The following is a 20,623-nucleotide window of genomic DNA, read 5'->3' as shown; positions in this document are numbered from 1 at the left end:
GCTCAGGACTTCAGCCACATACAACACACCCTGCCCTCCTGTGCCCTACAGAGACATCTTTACAAGGGCTGATTGTGAGCCAGTGCAGCAGGCCTCTTCCCCAGAGGACCAACACGAGCCCCCCCCCCCCGCCATGTGCACCAAGTCTACTGATCATAAAGTGCCCTAAAACATCAGATTCGGTTCTGCTAGAAAGAGTACAAGGCTTTTTTTTTAATTGAGTCTTATAGTTTATTCATTTACTTATGTTTTTGTTTCCTTTTCTCATGTTTTGGATTAGGCTTCTTTTTCTTTGTTTTTTGTTCTTCTTTCTTGCTTTCTTTTTCTTTGGATTTAGGCTACAGTTTTTGTTTGGTTGGTTTTTTATTGTTCTTTTCTCTTATTTTGGATCAGGCCTTTTTTTTTTCTTTTTTGAAATCAGGCTTATGTTAACAAACAAATCAGCACACCTAATTAAAGGTCCAAACACTCCCCTGTGCAAGCAAGGAGGAACTCCACAGAGGACTGACCTGGAGGAAAGATCAGGGAAATTACAACAGCAGAGTGCACACAGTACACAGGAGAAACACTTCCTGAAGTACCAGGCCCTGGACAGTGTATAACAAATTGTTAGCATAACATTACTCTCAGAAGCAGGAAACACAACAAGCTTTCATAACACACCAAAGACAGAAGCTTAGACAAAATGACAAGACACAGGAATTCTACCACAAAGAAAGATCAAGAAACCAGAGCCAGGGATTTCATAAAAAAAAATACAAGTAATATATCTGAACAAGAATTTGGAACAACAGTGATAAAAATACTAGCTGAGTTTGAAAAAAAATCATAGAAGACACCAGGTAAACCATTTCTACAGAGATAAAATACCCGAAAATTAATCAAGCCGATATAAACAAATGTTGTAGCTGAGATGGAAAACCAGCTGATTATAATCACAACAAGGATGGAAGAAGCAGAGAATGGAATGGGTGATACAGAAAATAAAATTATGGAAAATAATGAAGCTGAAAAGGAGACAGAAGGAAAACTACCAGATCATGAACATAGACTTAGGGAACTCAGTGACTGAATAAAGTGCAATAATATCCTTTTCATAGGAGTCCCAGAAGATGAACATCTGGAAAAAGGGACAGATTTATTTGAACAATAGTTCCATAATCTGGGAAAGGAAACAGTCATTCAAATCCAAAAGGCACAGAGCACTCAAAATCAACCCAAACAAGTTCAAAACTAAGACATATAGGGAAACTTGCAAAATACAAAGATAAAGATAGAATTTTGAAAGCATCTAAGGACAAAAGGTCCTAAACCTACAAGTGCAGACAGATAGGGTTAGCAGCATACCTGTCAACAGATTTTGGTAGGCCAGAAGGGAGTGGCATGATACATTGCATGTGCTAAGTCAGAAACATATGCAGCCTAGAATACTTTAACCAGCAATGCTGTCATTCAGAATAGGAGAGGTAAAGAGTTTCCAAGATATCAAAAAACTAAAGGAGTTTGTGAACACTAAACCATGTCTACAAGAATTATTAAAGGGGATCAGGCTTCTTTGAGTGGGAAAGAGACACCAAAAGTAACAAAGACTAGAAAACAACAGAGAAAACTTATAGGAACAGCGACTTTACAGGTAATACAATGCACTAAATTCATATCTATCAATACTTATTCTTAATGTAAATGGACTAAATGCTCCAATAAAAAATAGGGTACAGGAATGCATAAATAACAAGGCCCATCAATATGCTACTTTAAAAAGACACATTTTAGACAAAAAAGACACCTCCAGGTTTAAAGTGAGTTGTTGAAGAACAGTTTATCATGCTAATGGACATCAAAAGAAAGGTGGAGTAGACATACTAAGGCAAACAAGATTTTTAACAAAAGACTATAATGAGTTATGGAGGAAACTATATCATAATAAAATGATCTAATAAACAAGAAGATCTAATAATAGATCTCCATCTTGGGAGTACCCAAATACATAAATCAATTAATAACAAACTTCAAGAAACACACTGATAACAATACAATAATAGTTGGAGACTTTAACACTCCATTTCCAGCAATGCACAGATAATCTAAGCAGAAGATAAATAAGGAAACAATGGCTTTAAATGACACACTGGATCAGATGGATTTAACAGATATATTCACAGCATTTCACCTTAAAGCAACAAGATACCCATTGTTTTCGATTGCACATAGAACATTCTCCACAATAGAGTACATGCTGGGTCACAAATCAGGACTCAGCCAATACAAAATTATGAAATGGTGTTATACATATTTTCTGACCACAACACTATGAAAATTAAAGTCAACCACAAGAAACATTTGGAAAGACATTAACTACATGGAAATTAAAGAATGTCCTACTAAAGAATGAATGGCTTAACTGGTAAATTAAAGAATAAAAAAATACATGGATGCCAATGAAAATTAAAACATGACATTCTGAACTCTTGGGGGATGTAGCAAAGGTGGTCATAAGAGAGAAGACTATAGCAATACAGGGCTAACTCAAGAAGGAAGAAAAGTCTCAAATATAAAGCCTAACCTCACACCTAAAGGAGCTGAGAAAAGGACACCAAATGAAACCCAAAACCAGCAGAAGGGGAAAAAAAAGATTAGAGCAGAAAAAAGATATAGAAATAAAAAAAAAACAGTAGAATACATCAACAAAACTAGGAGGTGGTTCTTTGAAAGAATTAACAAAATTGATATCCAGACTTCTTAAAAAGAAAAGATGAAGGAACCAAATAAATAAAATCACGAATGAAGGAGAGATCACAAACAACACTGCAGAAATATGAACAATTTTGAGAGAATATTATGAAAAATTATATGCAGATAAACTGAGCAATCTTGAAAAAATAGATAAATTCTTAGAAACACATAAACTGCCAAAACTGAAACAGAGATAAATAGAAAATTTGTCCAGACGCATAATCAGGAAATAAATTGAATCAGAATCAAAAATCTCCCAACAAATAACATACTAGGAACGGATGGCTTGCTAGGGGATTTCTACCAAATATTTGAAGAAGAATTAAAACCTTCTGAAAATCTTCCAAAAAGTGGAAATGGAAGGGAAACATCCAAACTTCTTAGATGAGGCCAGAATTACATTGATTCCAAAACCAGGAAAAGGCTGAATTAAAAAGGAGAATTACAGACCAATATCCTTGATGAACATCAGTGCAAAAATTCTCAACAAGATACTAGCAAATTGAATGCAACAGTACATTAAAGAATTATTCATCATCACTATTTATAAATCAAGTTGATTTATTCTTGGGCTGAAGGGGTGGTTCAATATCAATAAACCAATCAATGCTATACACCACATTAATAAAAGAAAGGATAAGAACCATATCATTCTATCAATGGATGTAGAAAAAGCATTTGGCAAAATATAGCATTCTTTCTTGATAAAAGGACTGAAGAAAGTAGGGATAGAATAACATAAGGTCAAATCTTAAAGGCAATATAAAAAAGACTCCACCAGAAAAGTGCTAGAGCTGATACATGAATTCAGCAAAGTCGCAGGATATAAAATCAATGTACAGAAATTGGTTGCATTTCTATACATTAATAATGAAGCAGCAGAAAGACAAATCAAAGAATCATTCCCCTTTACAATTGCACCAAAACCATAAGATACTTAGGAGTAAACCTAACCATAGAGGTCAAATATCTGTACTCTGAAAACTATAAAACACTGATGATAAATAGAAAAAACATTCCATGTTCATAGATTGTAATAACAAAACTTGTAACAATGCCTGTATTACCCAAAGCAATCTACACATTTTATGCATTTACCCCTATCAAAATATGATCAGCATTTTTCATGGATCTAGAACAAGCAATCCTAAAATTTGTATGAAACTACAAAAAAAAAAATCCCAAATATTCAAAGCAATCTTTAAAATGGAAAGCAAAGCTGGAGACATCACAATTCCAGACTTCAAGTTATATTACAAAACTCTAGTGATCAATACAGTATAGTAGTGGCACAAAAACAAACAGATCAATGGAACAGAATAGAAAACCCAGAAATGATTGACTAATATGACTTCACTCACATGAAGACTTTAAGAGACAAAACAGATGAACATAAGGGAAGTGAAACAAAATTAATATAAAAACAGGGAGGGGGACAAAACAGAAGAGACTCATAAATATGGAGAATGAACAGAGGGTTACTGGAGGGGGTATGGGAAGGGGGATGGGCTAAATGGGTAAGGGACAATAAGGAATCTACTCCTGAAATCATCGTTGCACTATATGCTAACTAATTTGGATGTAAATTTAAAAAAATAAAAATAAAAGAAAACCCAGAAATGAACCCACAACTATATGGTCAATAAACCTTTGACAAAGCAGGAAAGAATATTCAATTGAAAAAGATAGCCTCTTCAAGAAATGGTGTTGGGAAAACTGGACAGCAAACTGCAAAAGAAGGAAACTTGGTGACTTTCTTACACCACACACAAAAATAAATTCAAAATGGATGAAAGACCTAAATTTAAGTCAGGAAATCATTCAAATCCTACAGGTGAACAGGGGTAATAACCTCTTTAACATTGGTCATAGCAACTTATTACTAGACACAGCTCCAGAGGCAAGTGAAACAGAAGCAAAAATGAACTATAGCAACTTCATCAAAATGCAAACTTCTGCACAGGGAGGGAATCATTCAACAAAACTGAAAGTCAACATATGGAATGGGAGAAGATATTTTTAAATGGTATAACTGATAAAAGACTAGTATCCAAAATACACAGAAAACTTATAAAACTCAACACTCGGGGCTCCTGGGTGGCTCAGTCGGTTGGGCGTCCAACTTCGGCTCAGGTCATGATCTCACAGTCCGATGAGTTCGAGCCCCGCGCCGGGCTCTGTGCTGACAGCTCAGAGCCTGGAGCCTGCTTCAGATTCTGTGTCTCCCTCTCTCTCTGACCCTCCTCTATTCATGCTCTGTCTCTCTCTGTCTCAAAAATAAATAAACATTAAAAAAATTTAAAACTCAACACTCAATGAACAAATAATACATTTAAAAAATGGGCAGAAGATATGAATAAACATTTTTCCAAAGAAGACATCCAGATGGTCAAGAGACACATGAACAGATGCTCATCACTCATCATCAGGGAAATACTAATCAAAAGTGCAATGAGATATCACCTCGCAACAGTCAGAATGGCTAAAATTAACAACACAGGAAACAACAGGTTTTGGCAAGATGAAGGGAAAGGAAAACACTCTTGCACCTTTGGTGGGAATGCAAGCTGTTGCGGCAACTCTGGAAAACAGTGTGGAGGCTTCTCAAAATGTTAAAAATAACAATTACAGTACTGGGCATTTACCCAGAAGATACAAAAATATTGATTTGTGCCTTTTATCAACACATCACACCAGACGGACCTAACAGATATATACAACATATTCCATGCAAAAAAGTGGAATACACATTCTTTTCAAGTGTATATGAAACATTCTCAAGGATAGATCTCATGTTAGGCCATAAAACAACTCTTAACAAATTTTAAGAAGATTGGAATCACATCAAGCATCTTTTTGAAACAAAGAGTATGAAAGTAAAAATTAATTACAAGAAAAAATATGTGAAGAACACAAACACATGGAGGCTAATCAACATGCTGCTAAAATGTGTCAAAGAATAAATCAAAGAAGAAATAAAAAATAAACGTAGAAAAATGATCAAAAATATTTGGAACACAGAAAAAGCACTTCTAAATGGGAAGTTTATAGCAATACAAGCTTACTTCAAGATACAAGAAAAATACCAAATAAATAATCTAATGTTACACCTACACAAGCCAGAAAACAAGAACAAACAAACCTAAGACTAGCAGAAGAAAGAAAATAATAAAAAAAGTGTAAAAATAAAGAGACTAAAAGCACAATGAAAAATATCAAAAGAACAAGAGCTGGTCATTCAAGAACATTTAAAAAATTGAAAACCTATCCCAGACACATAAAAAAAGATAAATCAAATAACACAAGAAATGAAGGAAAAGAAATTCAAACTGACACTGCAGAAAATAAATGTATGGCAAAAGAATATTATGAAAAATTATATACCAAACAAATTGGACAAATGAGAGTGTATGTAAATCTTCCCAATAAACATATAATCTCGCAAAATAGAATCAGGAGGAAATAAACAATTTGAGCATACCAGATAGTAGTAAGGACATTGAATCAATAATGAAAAATATTCCAACAAACAAAAGTCCAGGACGAGATTGCTTTACAGGCGAGTTATATAAGACATGTAAAGAAGAGTAAATACTTATTCTTCTCAACTATTTCAAAAACTAGAAAAGGAAGGAAAACTTCCAAATTCATTCTATAAGCAAGCATCGCCCTGATGTCAAAATCAGATAAAGACATTAAAACAGAGAAATACTGGTAAATGTCCCTGATGAACATACATGAAAAAATACTCAACAAAACACTAACAAACCAAATTCAACAATATATTAATAATACCATACACCACGTTCAGGTGGAATTTATACATGGGTGGAAAGAGGGGCTCAATATTCACAAATCAATGTGACACATCACATAAGAGAAAGGATAAGAACCATATGCTCATTCCAATAAATGCAGAAACATTTTTTTGACAAAATACAGCATCCATTCATATGAAAAACCTTCAACAGAAGAGGTTAAGAGGAAACACATACCAGCATGATAAAGTCCACACATGTAAAGCCTACCATTTACAATATTCATGGTGAAAAGCTTAGAACTTTTCCCTTAAGGTCAGGAAGAAGACAAAGATGTCTGCTGCCACCATTTTTGTTCAAAATAATATGGAAAGTCCTAGCTATAGCAATCAGACAACAAAAAAAAGCAAAAGCCTTCCAAATTGGCAAGTAAAAAGGCAAACTTTCACTATTTAAAGATGACCTCATACTCTATGTAGAAAACCTGAAAGACTGCACTAGAATTGATAAATGAATTCAGTAAAATCTCATAATACAAAATCAACATACAAAAATCTTTTGTTTATCTACACCAATAATGAAGCAGCAGAAAGAGAAATTAAACAAAAGTTTTCAAATAAAATTACAACCAAAATAAGATAACTAAGAGTAAACCTAACCAAAGAAGTGAAAGACCTGTAATCTGTAAAGTATAAAACACTGAATAAAGAAATTGAATATGACACAAAGAAATGGAAACGCATTCCATGCTCATGGATCGGAAGAAACATTATGCTTAAAATGCCAATTATTATCCAAGGATATCTACACATTTAATGAAATCACTATCAAAATACCAACAGCATTTTTTCACAGAATTAGAACAAACCATACTAAAATTGCTATGGAACCACAAAATGACATGAATAGCTAAAAGTAAAGTTGAAAAAAAAGCAATGCTAGAAACATCACAATTCTGGACTCCAAGTTAAATTAAAAAGCTGTACTAACCAAGAAAGTATGTTGCTGGCATGCACACACACACACACACACACACATCAATGAAACAGAATAGAAAACCCAGAAATTAACACACAACCATATGTTCAATTAATCATCAACAGACCAGGAAAGAATATCAAATAGGAAAAAAAAGAATAGTCTCTTCAAAAAATGGTGCTGGGAAAACCGGACAGCAGCATTCAAAACACTGAAACTGGGCCACGTTCTTACACCATACACACAAATGAACTCAAAATGGATGAAATACCTGAATGTAAAACCTGAAAATATCAACTTTCTAGGAGAACACAGACTAATATCTTGACATTGGCCATAGCAACTTCCTCTAGATATGTCTCCTGAGGCAAGGGAAACAAAAGTAAATTTCAGCTATTGGGACAACCCCAAGATTAAAAGCTTCTATACAGTGAAAGAGTCAACAAAACTAAAAGGCAACCTACTAAATGGAAGAAGGTATTTTCATTTTTTAAATGAAATTTATTGTCAAATTAGTTTCCATACAACACCCAGTGCTCACCCCAACAGGTGTCCTCCTCAATGCCCATCACCCACTTTCCTCTCCATCCCACACCACATCAACACTCAGTTAATTCTCAGTTTTTAAGAGTCTCTTATGATTTGGCTCCCTCCCTTTTTTTTTTTTTCCTTCCCTTCCCCAATGGTCTTCTAAGTTTCTCAGGGTCAACATAAGAGTGAAACATATGGTATCTGTCTTTCTCTGTATGACTTATTTCACTTAGCAGAACACTCTCCAGTTCCATCCACATTGCTACAAAATTCCAGATTTCATTCTTTCTCATTGCCACGTAGTATTCCATTGTGCATATAAACCACAATTTCTTTATCCATTCATCAGTTGATGGACATTTAGGCTCTTTCCATAATTTGGCTATTGTTGCAAGTGCTGCTATAAATATTGGGGTACAAGTGCCCCTATGCATCGGCACTACTGTATCCCTTGGGTAAATTCCTAGCAGTGCTATTGCTGGGTCATAGGGTAGATCTATTTTTAATTTTTTGAGGAACCTCCACACTATTTGACAGAGCGGCTGCACCAGTTTGCATTACCACCAACAGGGCAAGAGGATTCCCGTTTCTCCACATCCTCTCCAGCATCTATAGTCTCCTGATGTGTTCATTTTAGCCACTCTAACTGGTGTGAGGAAATATTTGAGTGTGGTATTGATTTGTAATTCCCTGATGAAGAGCGACGTTGAGCATCTTTTCATGTGCCTATTGGCGATCTGGATGTCTTCTTTAGAGAAGTGTCTATTCATGTTTTCTGCCCATTTCTTCACTGGATTATTTCTTTTTTGGGTGTAGAGTTTGGTGAGTTCTTTATAGATTTTAAATACTAGCCCTTTGTCCGATATGTCATTTGCAAATATCTTTTCCATTCCTTCGTTTGGCTTTTAGTTGTGTTGATTGTTTCATTTGCAGAGCAGAAGCTTTTTATCTTCATGAGGCCCCAATAGTTCATTTTTGCTTTTAATTCCCTTGCCTTTGAGGATGTGACAAGTAAGAAACTGCTTCAGCTGAGGGCAGAGATGTTTTTTCCTACTTTCTCCTCTAGGGTTTTGATGGTTTCCTGTCTCACATTCAGGTCCTTTATCCATTTTGAGTTTGATTTTGTGAATGGTGTCAGAAAGTGGTCTAGTTCCATTCTTCTGCATGTTGCTGTTCAGTTCTCCCAACACCATTTGTTAAAGAGACTGTCTTTTTTCCATTGGATATTCTTTCCTGCTTTGTCAAAGATTAGTTGGCTATACATTTGTGGGTCTAGTTCTGGGGTTTCTATTCTATTCCATTGGTCTATGTGTCTGTTTTTGTGCCAATACCATGCTGTCTTGATGATGACAGCTTTGTAGTAGAGGCTAAAGTCTGGGATTGTGATGCCTCCTGCTTTGGTCTTCTTCTTCAATATTACTTTGGCTATTCAGGGTCTTTTGTTGTTCCATACAAATTTTAGGAATATTTGTTCTACCTTCAAGAAGAATGCTGGTGCAAATTTGATTGGGGTTGCATTGAATGTGTAGATTCCTTTGGGTAGTATTGACATTTTAACGATATTTATTCTTCCAATCCATGAGCATGGAATATGTTTCCATTTCTATATATCTTCTTGAATTTCCTTCATAAGCTTTGTATAGTTTTCAGCATACAGATCTTTTACATCTTTGGTTAGGTTTATTCCTTGGTATTTTATGATTCTTGGTGCAATTGTGAATGGAATCAGTTTCTTCATTTGTCTTTCTGTTGCCTCATTATCAGTATATAAGAATGCAACTGATTTCTGTACATTAATTTGTATCCTGTGACTTTGCTAAATTCATGTATCAGTTCTAGGAGACTTTTGGTGGAGTCTATCAGGTTTTCCATGTATAATATCATGTCATCTGCAAAAAGTGAAAGCTTGATTTCATCTTTGCCAATTTTGATTCCTTTGATTTCTTTATGTTGTCTGATTGCTGATGCTAGAACTTTCAACACTGTGTTACACAAGAGCAGTGAGAGTGGACATCCCTGTCGTGTTCCTGATGTCAGGGGGAGACTTCTCTGTTTTTCCTCATTGAGGATGATATTAGCTGTGGGCTTTTCATAAATGGATTTTATGATGTTTAAGTATGTTCCTTTGGTCCCGACTTTCTTGAGGGTTTTTATTAAGAAAGGATTATAAATTGTGTCAAAGGCCTTTTCTGCATTGATTGACAGGATTATATGGTTCTCATTTTCCTTTTATTAATGTGATGTATCACATTGATTGATTTGTGAATGTTGAACCAGCCCTGCATCCCAGGAATGAATCCCGCTTGATCATGTTGAATAATTCTTTTCATATGCTGTTGAATTCGATTTACTAGTATCTTAATTGAGAATTTTTGAATCCATATTCATCAGGAGTAATGGCCTGTAGTTCTCTTTTTTGCTGGGTCTCTGTCTGGTTTAGGAATAAAAGTAATGCTGGCTTCATAGAATGAGTCTGGAAGTTTTCTTTCCCTTTCTATTTTGGAACAGCTTGAGAAGGATAGGTATTATCTCTGCTTTAAATGTCTGATAGAATTCCCCAGAAAGCCATCTGGTCCTGGACTCTTATTTATTGGGAGATTTTTAGTAACTGATTCAATTTCTTCACTGGTCTTGGGTCTGTTCAACTTCTTATTTTTTCCTGTTTGAGTTTTGGAAGTGTGTGGGTGTTTTGGAATTTGTCCATTTCTTCCAGGTTGTCCAGTTTATTGGCATATAATTTTTCATAGTATTCCTTGATAATTGCTTGTATTTCTGAGGGATTGGTTGTAATAATTCCAATTTCATTCATGATTTTATCTATTTTGGTCCTCTCCCTTTTCTTTTTGAGAAGCCTGGCTAGAGATGTATCAATTTTGTTTACTTTTTTCAAAAAACCAACTCTTGGTTTCACTGATCTGCTCTATAGATTTTTTAGATTCTATATTGTTTATTTCGGCTCTGATCTTGGTTATTTAACTTCTTTTGGGTTTGGGATGTCTTTGCTGTTCTGCTTCTGTTTCCTTTAGGTGTGCTGTTAGATTTCGTATTTGGGATTTTTCTTGTTTCTTGAGATAGCTCTGGATTGAAATGTATTTTCCTCTCAGGCGTACCTTTGCTACATCCCAAAGTGTTTGGATTGTTGCGTTTTCATCTTCATTTGTTTCCATACATTTTTAATTTCTTCTCTGCCTGGTTGACCCATTCATTATTTAGTATGGTGTTCTTTAACCTCCATGCTTTTGGAGGTTTTCCAGACTGTTTCTTGTGGTTGATTTCAAGCTTCATAGCATTGTGGTCTGAAAGTATGCGTGGTATAATTTCAATTCTTGTATACTTATGAAGGGCTGTTTTGTGACCCAGTATATGATCTATCTTGGATAATGTTCCATGTGCACTCGAGAAGAAAGTATATTCTGTTGCTTAGGGATGCAGAGTTCTAAATATATCTGTCAAGTCCATATCATCCAATGTATCATTCAAGGCCCTTGTTTCTTTATTGATCCTGTGTCAGTTTGTTGTAAGTGGGGTGTTAGTGTCCCCTGCAATTACCTCATTCTTATCAATAAGGTTGCTTATGTTTGTGAGTATTGTTTCATATATTTGGGGGCTTCTGTATTCGGCACATAGACATTTATCATTGTTAGCTCTTCCTGATGGATAGTCCTTGTAATTATTATATAATGCCCTTCTTCATCTCTTGTTACAGCCTTTAATTTAAGTCTAGTTTGTCTGATATAAGTATGGCTATTCCAGCTTTCTTTTGACTTCCAGTAACATGATACATAGTTCTCCATCACCTCACTTTCATTGTGAAGGTGTCCTCAGGTCTAAAATGAGTCTCTTGTAGACAGCAAATAGATGAGTCTTATTTTTTTTTTATCCATTCTGATACCCTATGTCTTTTGTTTGGCACATTTAGTCCATTTACATTCAGTGTTATTATTGAAAGATAGGGGTTTAGAGTCCTTGTGATGTCTGTAGGTTTCATGTTTGTAGTGATGTCTCTGGTACTTTGTGGTCCTTGCAACATTTCATTCATAGAATCCCCCTTAGGATCTCTTGTAGGGCTAGTTTAGTGGTGATGAATTCCTTCAGTTTTTGTTTGTATGAGAAGACCTTTATCTCTCCTTCTATTCTGAATGACAGACTTACTGGATAAAGGATTCTTGGCTGCATATTTTTCCTGTTCACCACATTGAAGATTTCCTGCCATTCCTTTCTGGCCTGCCAAGTTTCAGTAAATAGGTCTGCCAGTAGTTTTATGGGTCTCCCTTTGTATGTTAGAGCACATTTATCTGCTTTCAGAATTTTCTCTTTATCCTTGTATTTTGCCAGTTTCACTATGATATGTCGTGCAGAAGATCGATTCATGTTATGTTTGAAGGGAGTTCTCTGTACCTGTTGGATTTCAATGTCTTTTTTGTTCCCCAGATCAGGGAAGTTCTCACGTATGATTTGTTCAAGTACACCTTCAGCCCCTTTCTCTCTCGCTTCTTCTTCTGGAATTCCTATGATATGGATATTGTTCCATTTGATTGCATGACTTAGTTCTGTAATTACCCCCTCACACTCCTGGATTTTTTTATTTCTCTTTTTCTCAGCTTCTACTTTTGCCATAATTTTATCTTCTAATTCACCTATTCTCTCCTCTGTCTCTTCAATCGGCGTTGTGGCCGCCTCCATTTTATTTTGCACCTCATTTATAAAACTTTTTTTACATTTATTTATTTTTGAGAGATGGAGAGACAGAGTACAAGTGGGCGAAAGGCAGAGAGAGGAGACACAGAATCCGAAGCAGGCTCCAGGCTCTGAGCTGACAGCACAGACATCTGAGCCCCGGACGTGGGGCTCAGACTCACAAACCATGAGATGAAGACCTGAGCCGAAGTCGGATGCTCAACTGACTGAGCCACCCACCCGCCCCTGCACCTAATTTATAGCATTTTTTAAGCTCCTCATGACTACTTCTTAGTCCCTTCATCCAATAAGTTAGTCCCTTAGTCCCAATAGATTGTCTTCTGTCCTTTCTTGTTTTTTTCAAGCCCAGGAATTAATTTTATGACTATTATTCTAAATTCTTGTTCTATTATATTGCTTAAATTGTTTTGAATCAATTCGTTAGCTGTCGCTACTTCCTAGAGTGTCTTTTGAGGAGAATTCTTCCATGTTGTCATCTTGCATAGTCCCTGGGGTGGTGTCAAACTGCAGGGCACTTCACCTGTGGTGTCCGGAGTAACTTGTGTTGGTGGGTGGGGCTGTAGGCAGACCTGATGTCTACCCCCAGCCCACTCCTGGGGCCACAATCAGACTGGTGTGTATCTAATTTCCCCCTCTCCCGGGGGCAGGACTCATTATGGAGTGATGTGGCCCTTGTCTGGGCTACTTGCACACTGCCAGGCTTGTGTTGCTGCTTTGATGGGATCTGCAAGGTGTACGGGGGCAGGAGGGGCAGGGTTAGTTTGCTCTGCCCTAGGTGGCTCCCTGCAGAATGGACCCTGCAGTACCAAGAGGGAGGCAGGCCTGACAGAGGGATGGATCCACATAAGCACAGTATTGGACATTTGCACGGTGCAAGGAAGTTCTGTGAAGGGAAGTGGTTCCCTTTGGAATGTTGGCTGGGAGTTGGGAAGGGAAAATGGTGCTTGCCAGTGCCTTTGTTCCCCCACTGAGCTGAGCTCTGTCTTCTGGAGCTCAACAACTCTCCCTCCTGGTGTCGTCTCACCCTCCCTGCTCTCTGAGAACAGAGCTGTTGACTTTTAACATTCCAGATGTTAAGTCCTGCTGGCTTTCATTACTCATGGAGTCTGGCCCCTCTGCTTTTGCAAGCCAGATTTCAGGGGCTCTGCCTTGCTGGGCAGGCTGCCCCTCCACTGCCCCGGCTCCCTCCCACCTGTACATGTAGCAGACACTGCCTCTCCACCCTTCCTACCCTCTTCTGTGGGCCTCTTGTTTGTGCTTGGCTCTGGAGATTTTGTTCCGCTAGTCTTCCGGTGGTTTTCTGGGTTATTTACGCAGGTGTGGGTGGAATCTAAGCTATCAGCAGGACAAGGTGAGCCCAGTGTCCTCCTACGCTGCCATCTTCCCAGGTCTTCAGGAGAAGGTATTTTCAAATGACTTATCTGATAAAGGGTTAGTATCCAAAATATATTTTAAAAATATAGTACTAACAGCTATTTAAAAAATGGGCAGAAGACATGAATAGACATTGTTTTCAAAGAAGAGATCCAGATGGCTCACAGACACATGAAAAGATGCTCAACATCACTCATCATGAGGGAAATCCAAATCAAATCCAAATGAGATACCATCTCACACTTGTCATAGTGTTTAAAATTAACATTACAGAGTCAACAGATGGTGGAGTGTATGGAGAAAGTGGAACACTCCTGCACTGTTGGTGGGAATGCAAAATGGTGGATCAAGTCTGGAAAACAGTATGGAGGTTCCTCAAAAAGTTAAAAACAGGGACACCTGGGTGGCTCATTTGGTGGAGCTTCTGACTTGATTTCAGCTCAAGTCATGATCCCAAGGTCATTGGATCAAGCCCTGCATTGACTCTGCTGAGCATGTTTCCTGCTTAAGATTCTCTCTCTCACTCTAGCCTTCTCCCGTGCTCAAATCTCTCTCTCTCTCAAATTAAAAAAAAAGAAAAATTTAAAAGTAGAACTACCCTGTGAGCCAGCAATTGGTCTACTAGGTATAAACCCAAAAGACACAAATATACAGATTCAAAGGATACATGCACCACTATGTTTATAGCAACATTATCTCCAATACTCAAATAATGAAAACAGCCCAAATGTCCACTGATTGATGAATGGGTAAGGAAAATGTGGTATATATACCCAATGGAATATTACTCAGCCATCAAAAATAATGAAATCTTATGATTTTTCAAGGACATGGATGAAACTAGAAGGTATTATAAATGGAATAAGTCACTCAGAGAAAGACAAATGCCATGTTATTTCACTTATATATAGAATTTTAGAAACTAAACAAGCCAGTAAAACAAAAGCGACCCCAGAGTTGTCACTAATCCAGACTTTCAGGTATACTACAAAACTGGTGATCAAGGCAATATGTTACTGACACAAAAAAAGACACATAGATCAATGGAATAGAATAGAAAACCCAGAAATTGACACACAACTGTATGATCAACTAATCTTAAACAAAGCAGGAAAAAACATATCCAGTGAAAAAAAGTCTCTTCAACAAATGGTGGTGGCAGGGGAGGAGTTAAGATAGTGCATTGTGGTGATCCTGAGCTTGTCTCATCTTGGAAATGCAACTAGATCAGCACCAAAACATTTTGAACACCTAGGAAATTGATCTGAAGATTATTGCAACAATCTGCATAACTTGAGCCACAGTACTCAGCAGGTACTCAGTGCTGAGAAGTGAACTAGGAGAGAGAAAAGCAACGGAGGGTAGAGAGCCATTTTCACAGAGAGAAGAAAGAGAGAGAGTAAGAGGAGAGTGCTGTTCATTGGGATCATGCAAGAAAAGCACTCCCCCTGAAAGTACCTGAAGAGAAAAAGAGAAAGAATGAAAACACTTGCAGGGGACTGCGGGAGATAAGCTTAGGAATACCCCAGGTTTATACCAATGGGTTAAGAAGGCATAAATACAGAGCCATAGGATGCTCACACCCGAGTTTGGGTAAACAAGACAGGGAAACCAAGAATAGGGAGGTGCAAAGGCACCCCAGAATAAAGAGGAGGTGCAGAACCCCCAAAATAGAGAGGGAGCGTCAAAGGCCCAAAATAAGGGTGCAAAGGTGCCCAATACATAGGTATATGAAATAAATTAGATATTCAGGTTGGAAGCACCCCCGAAGTTAGTACTATAACAGAAAGCTACTTTCACAGGATGAAAGAACCAATTTAGGTAAACAGGTAAATTGGGCTATAGACCACTGCACTGCAGGTGAAGCAGCGAGCAGAGATGATTAACAAAAGAAATGTGTCTTGTTAACTCTGAGATTATTTCCCTTACCTGTCTCATCCCCTAGGCTAGCTAAGATAAACAGAGGTGCTGCCTCATGATTCCACCCAACTGCCCAGCATCAGGATTTTGTTTTGTATTAACCCAAATTCTTAACCACAAATATCAAGACACCCTTTCCCTCACATCCACAAGTTAATGTTCACAGATTTATTTCCTCTTTGTGCACATCCATTGCCATGTTTATAAGTCTTCTGATCCTAATATAAATGGGGCAAAGACACTTATTCAGGGCTCTTGTCTTTTCCTGGACATTAGCCATCTCTGACTTTTCATCCTATGTCCTGTTCTCTTGCTAGACAAGAGAGAACTTTAGACCTAGAATCTACGACAGAGGACTGAACAAGAAATCTGTTCCCTAAAACCATTAATGGGGAGAAAAAAGGATTCTATAAACAGTGGAGGAAAAATATGAAGTTTCAGAGCTCAGTGCTTGGAAGTGCTCTGGTGAGGAAGTAGGGTGAATCCCCAGAAGCAGGCAGTGTAGTCTGAGGGGTCTGTGTACCACATAGAGAGAAGTGGTTCCCCTACTTGGAGTGCATTCAGCAGAGACCATATGTACTCCCCACAGGAAAAGGTCCCAGCAGACCGCAGAGAGTAGTCACATTTGCTGATATTAGTACAAAGATGCGAGAGTGTGGCAAAACCTGGTGCTGGCTGTGTGTTGTTTTTGCCATAATCTCTGAAGTTCTGCTGCTGCACGAGCGCAAAAAATGCTTTCTGAGGCAAGCCAGCACCTGGCCATTGCTCAGTGAGTCCCTCCCCCAGAGAGTAAGTGAGGGTCCAAGCCATGGGGTCTCTGAAGTTTGGGGTTTTGAAACACAACTCCATCTGAGATGAAGCTCTGGATGGAGGTGACACGTGACAGGTAGACAGCCTGGACACAGACAGTGTAGATGCAGGGAGTAGATGGAGACCTGAGACAAAGGAGGGGTGCTTGATTGCAGGTCAGAGAGAGTGTGAAGATCATGCTCCAGAGACTAGGGAGCTGGGTGAAGCCATTTCTACCTCTTCTGCACACACACATGTGCACACACACACTAATTGACCCCAGTAAGGTAAGTGTGCAACCTAGTGGAGAACGGAGCCATACACCATGACCTGCCCAATGGCGCCTTCCAAGTACATCCCCCAGAAGACCAGCACAAGTCAATCCACCTGGTTAGTGTACAGACTAGAGAGTGCCTCATAGTTTCAGTTCAAGGGTAAACTGGATGTAATTTCATTCAGGTTTCATTCTGTTTGATGGTTCATTTATTTGTTCATTTCCTAAGCTTCTGTTTTTGTTTAAATTGTTTTATTTTTCCTTTATTTTCCTCCTCTTTCTTGGATACAGAAAGAGAAAAAAAATATTTTTACGGGCCTTAAGTTTTTATTCTTTTTCATTTTCTTTATTTTATTATATAAATTTGTTGTAATTTTTAAACGTTTTCTTGACTTTAGTCTTTCCTTTCCTTTTTTCTCTATTCTATCAAGCTTTTTTCAACAAGCAGACTGAAAGACACCTAACATCTAGTTTCCTTTATTTGATTATCTCTTTAATCTTTAATTTTCAATTTAAATTTTTATTTTATTAATTGTTTTCTTTCTCCAAAATGACAAAACAAAGGAATTAACCCCAAGGGAAAGAACAGGAATAAATGACAGCCAGGGCTTTAATCAACACAGATATAAGCAAGATGTCTGAACTAAAATTTGGAACCATGATAATAAGAATACTAGCTTGGGTTGAAAAAAGCATAGAAGACACCAGAGAACCCCTTTCTGTGGAGATAAAAGAAATAATATCTAGTCAGGTTGAAATTAAAAATGTTGTAACTGAGATGCACTCTCAAATGGATGCCACGACAGCAAGGACAGATGAAGTAGACAGCGAGTCAACGATGTAGAAGATAAACATATGGAGAACATCGAAGCAGAAAAAAGCGGGTAACAAAGTAAAAAGATCACCATATCAAGACTTAGAGAACTCAGTGACTAGTTAAAAAGGAATAACATCTGAATCATAGGAGTCCCAGAAGATGAAGAGAGAGAAAAAAGGGGCAGAAGGTATATGTGAGCAAATGAGAGTAGAAAGCTTTCCAAATCAGGGGAAAGACACAGACATCAATATCCAAGAAGCACAGGTAACTCCCATTAGATTCAACAAAACCAACCATCAACAGGATATATCATAGTCAAATTCACATAATCCACAGACAAGGAAATAATTATAAAAACAGCAAGGGAATTTAGTCCTTAACCAATGAGGAAAGACAGATCAGGTTTGCAGCAGACCTATCCACAGAAACTTGGTAGCCCATAAAGGAGTGGAAGAATATATTCAATGTTTAGAATCATACAAATATGCAGCCAAAAATTTTTTATCCAGCAAGGCTGTCATTCAAAATAGAAGGGGAGATAAAGAGTTTTCCAGACATACATACATACATACATACAGGAGTTTGTGACACTAAACTAACCCTGCAAGAAAGTTTAAAGGGGAGTCTTTGAATGGAGAAAAGACATAGCAAAACAAACAGACCAAAAGCAACATACTACAAATGCCCAGAGAACATCATCATAAACACCAACTCTACAGACAACACAACAGCACAAAATTCATACCTTTCAGTACTCTAAATATAAATGTAGTAAATCCTCCAATCAAAAGACATAGGGTATCAGAATGGATAAGAAAATAAGACCCATCTATATGCTGCATACAATAGATTAACTTTAGACCTAAAAACACCTGAAGATTGAAAGTAAAGGGATAGAGAATCATCTATCATGTTAACGGTCATAAAAAGAAAAACTGGAGTAGCCAGTTGTATCAGAAAAGCTACATTTTAAAATAAAGACAGTAGCAGGATGGGGGGCCAAGATGGCGGAACAACATGGAAACTTTTTTGTGTCTCTCATCCCTGAAATACAGCCATATCAGCACTAAACCATCTTGTACACCTAGAAAACTGATTTGAGGATTAACATAGCAATCTTCACAACCTGAACCACAGAACTTGGCAGGCACACAGCATGGAAAGGTTAAATGGGGGAGAGAGAAGCCATGGAGGGCAGGGAGCTGTTTTTACTTGCAGAGGAAAGAGAAAGATTGGGGGGGGGGAGTAGAGGAAAAGCACCCCTCGAAATCAGCTGGAGAGAAAAAGAGAAAGTGTAAACAACCACAAAGGTCTAAACAAAAAAGGGAGAAATGAGAAAGGAGAGGGTTTAAATTCCATTAAGACTCTATAAACAGGGGGAGCACAGAGTCTGAAACTCCATAGCTGGATACCTGGAGGTGCTCAGGTGGGAAGAGTGAATCCCCAGGAGCAGAGAGCGAGGTCCATGGGTCACAAGGGGAGTATCTGTTACCCTGCTAGGAGGAAATATGTTAGAGGCTGTGCGGCCTTCCCACAGCCAAAGGTCCCAGCTGACCCTGGACAAATGGCCACATTTGCTGGTGTCAGAACAAGGACATTAAGGGTGAATCCTGGAGGCAGATGTGTGTTGTGACTTACCATAATCTCTGAAACACTGCTGCTACACGATCATGTGAACTTTTTCTGGAGCAGGCTGGCACCCAACCAGTCTCTGGGCATTGGCAGCAGCATGGTCTCTCGAACATTCCAGCAACATAGAAATCCAAGCGATATCAAAATCCAAGACACACAGGGAACTCCCATTAGATTCAACAAGAACCAACCATCAACAAGGCATATCATAGTCAATTCACAAAATAATCAGGCAAGGAAAGAATCATGAAAGCAGCAAGGGAAAATAAAGTCCTTAACCTACAAAGGAAGACAGATCAGGTTCGCAGCAGACCTATCCACCAAAACTTGGCAGGCCAGAAAGGAGTGGCAGGATATATTCAATGTATTGAATAGGAAAAAAAATGTAGCCAAGAATTATTTATCCACTAAGGCTGTCATTCAAAATAGAAGGAGAGATTAAAAGTTTCCAAGACAAAAATTAAAGGAGTTCATGACCCCCAAACCAGCCGTGAAATTAATTTTAAGGGGGACCCTCTGAGGGGAGAAAAGACAAAAAGAAAAAAAAAACACCAAAAAGACCAAAAGCAACAAAGACTAGAAAGGATCAGAGAACACCCCCAGAAACTCCAACTCTACAGCAAACATAATGGCAATAAAATCTTATCTTTCATTACTCACTCTAAATGTCAAAGGTCTAAACGCTCCCATGAAAAGACATAGGATAACAGAATGGATAAAATACCAGACCCATTTATATGCCATTTACAAGAGACCCATTTTAGACCTAAAGACATCGTTAGATTGAAAATAAGGGGATAGAGAACTATCTATCATGCTAAAAGTTCGTCAAAAGAAAGCCAGAGTAGCAATACTTACATCAGACAATCTAGATTTTTAAATACAGACTGTAACAAGAGATAAAGAAGAGCATTATATCATAATTAAGGGGTTTATCTATCAAGAAGACCTACCAATTGTAAACATTGTCATTCCAAACGTGGTGGGACCCAAATATATACATCAATTAATCACAAACATAAGCAAACTCATGGATAATAATACGATAATAGTAGGGAACTTCAACACCCCACTTACAACAATGGGCAGAACATCTAAACAGAAAATCAACAAGGAAAG

Source organism: Panthera uncia, chromosome X, assembly GCF_023721935.1.
Source record: "Panthera uncia isolate 11264 chromosome X, Puncia_PCG_1.0, whole genome shotgun sequence".
In the NCBI taxonomy this organism is placed as follows: Eukaryota; Metazoa; Chordata; class Mammalia; order Carnivora; family Felidae; genus Panthera; species Panthera uncia.
Note: the sequence above shows the minus strand (reverse complement) of the source record.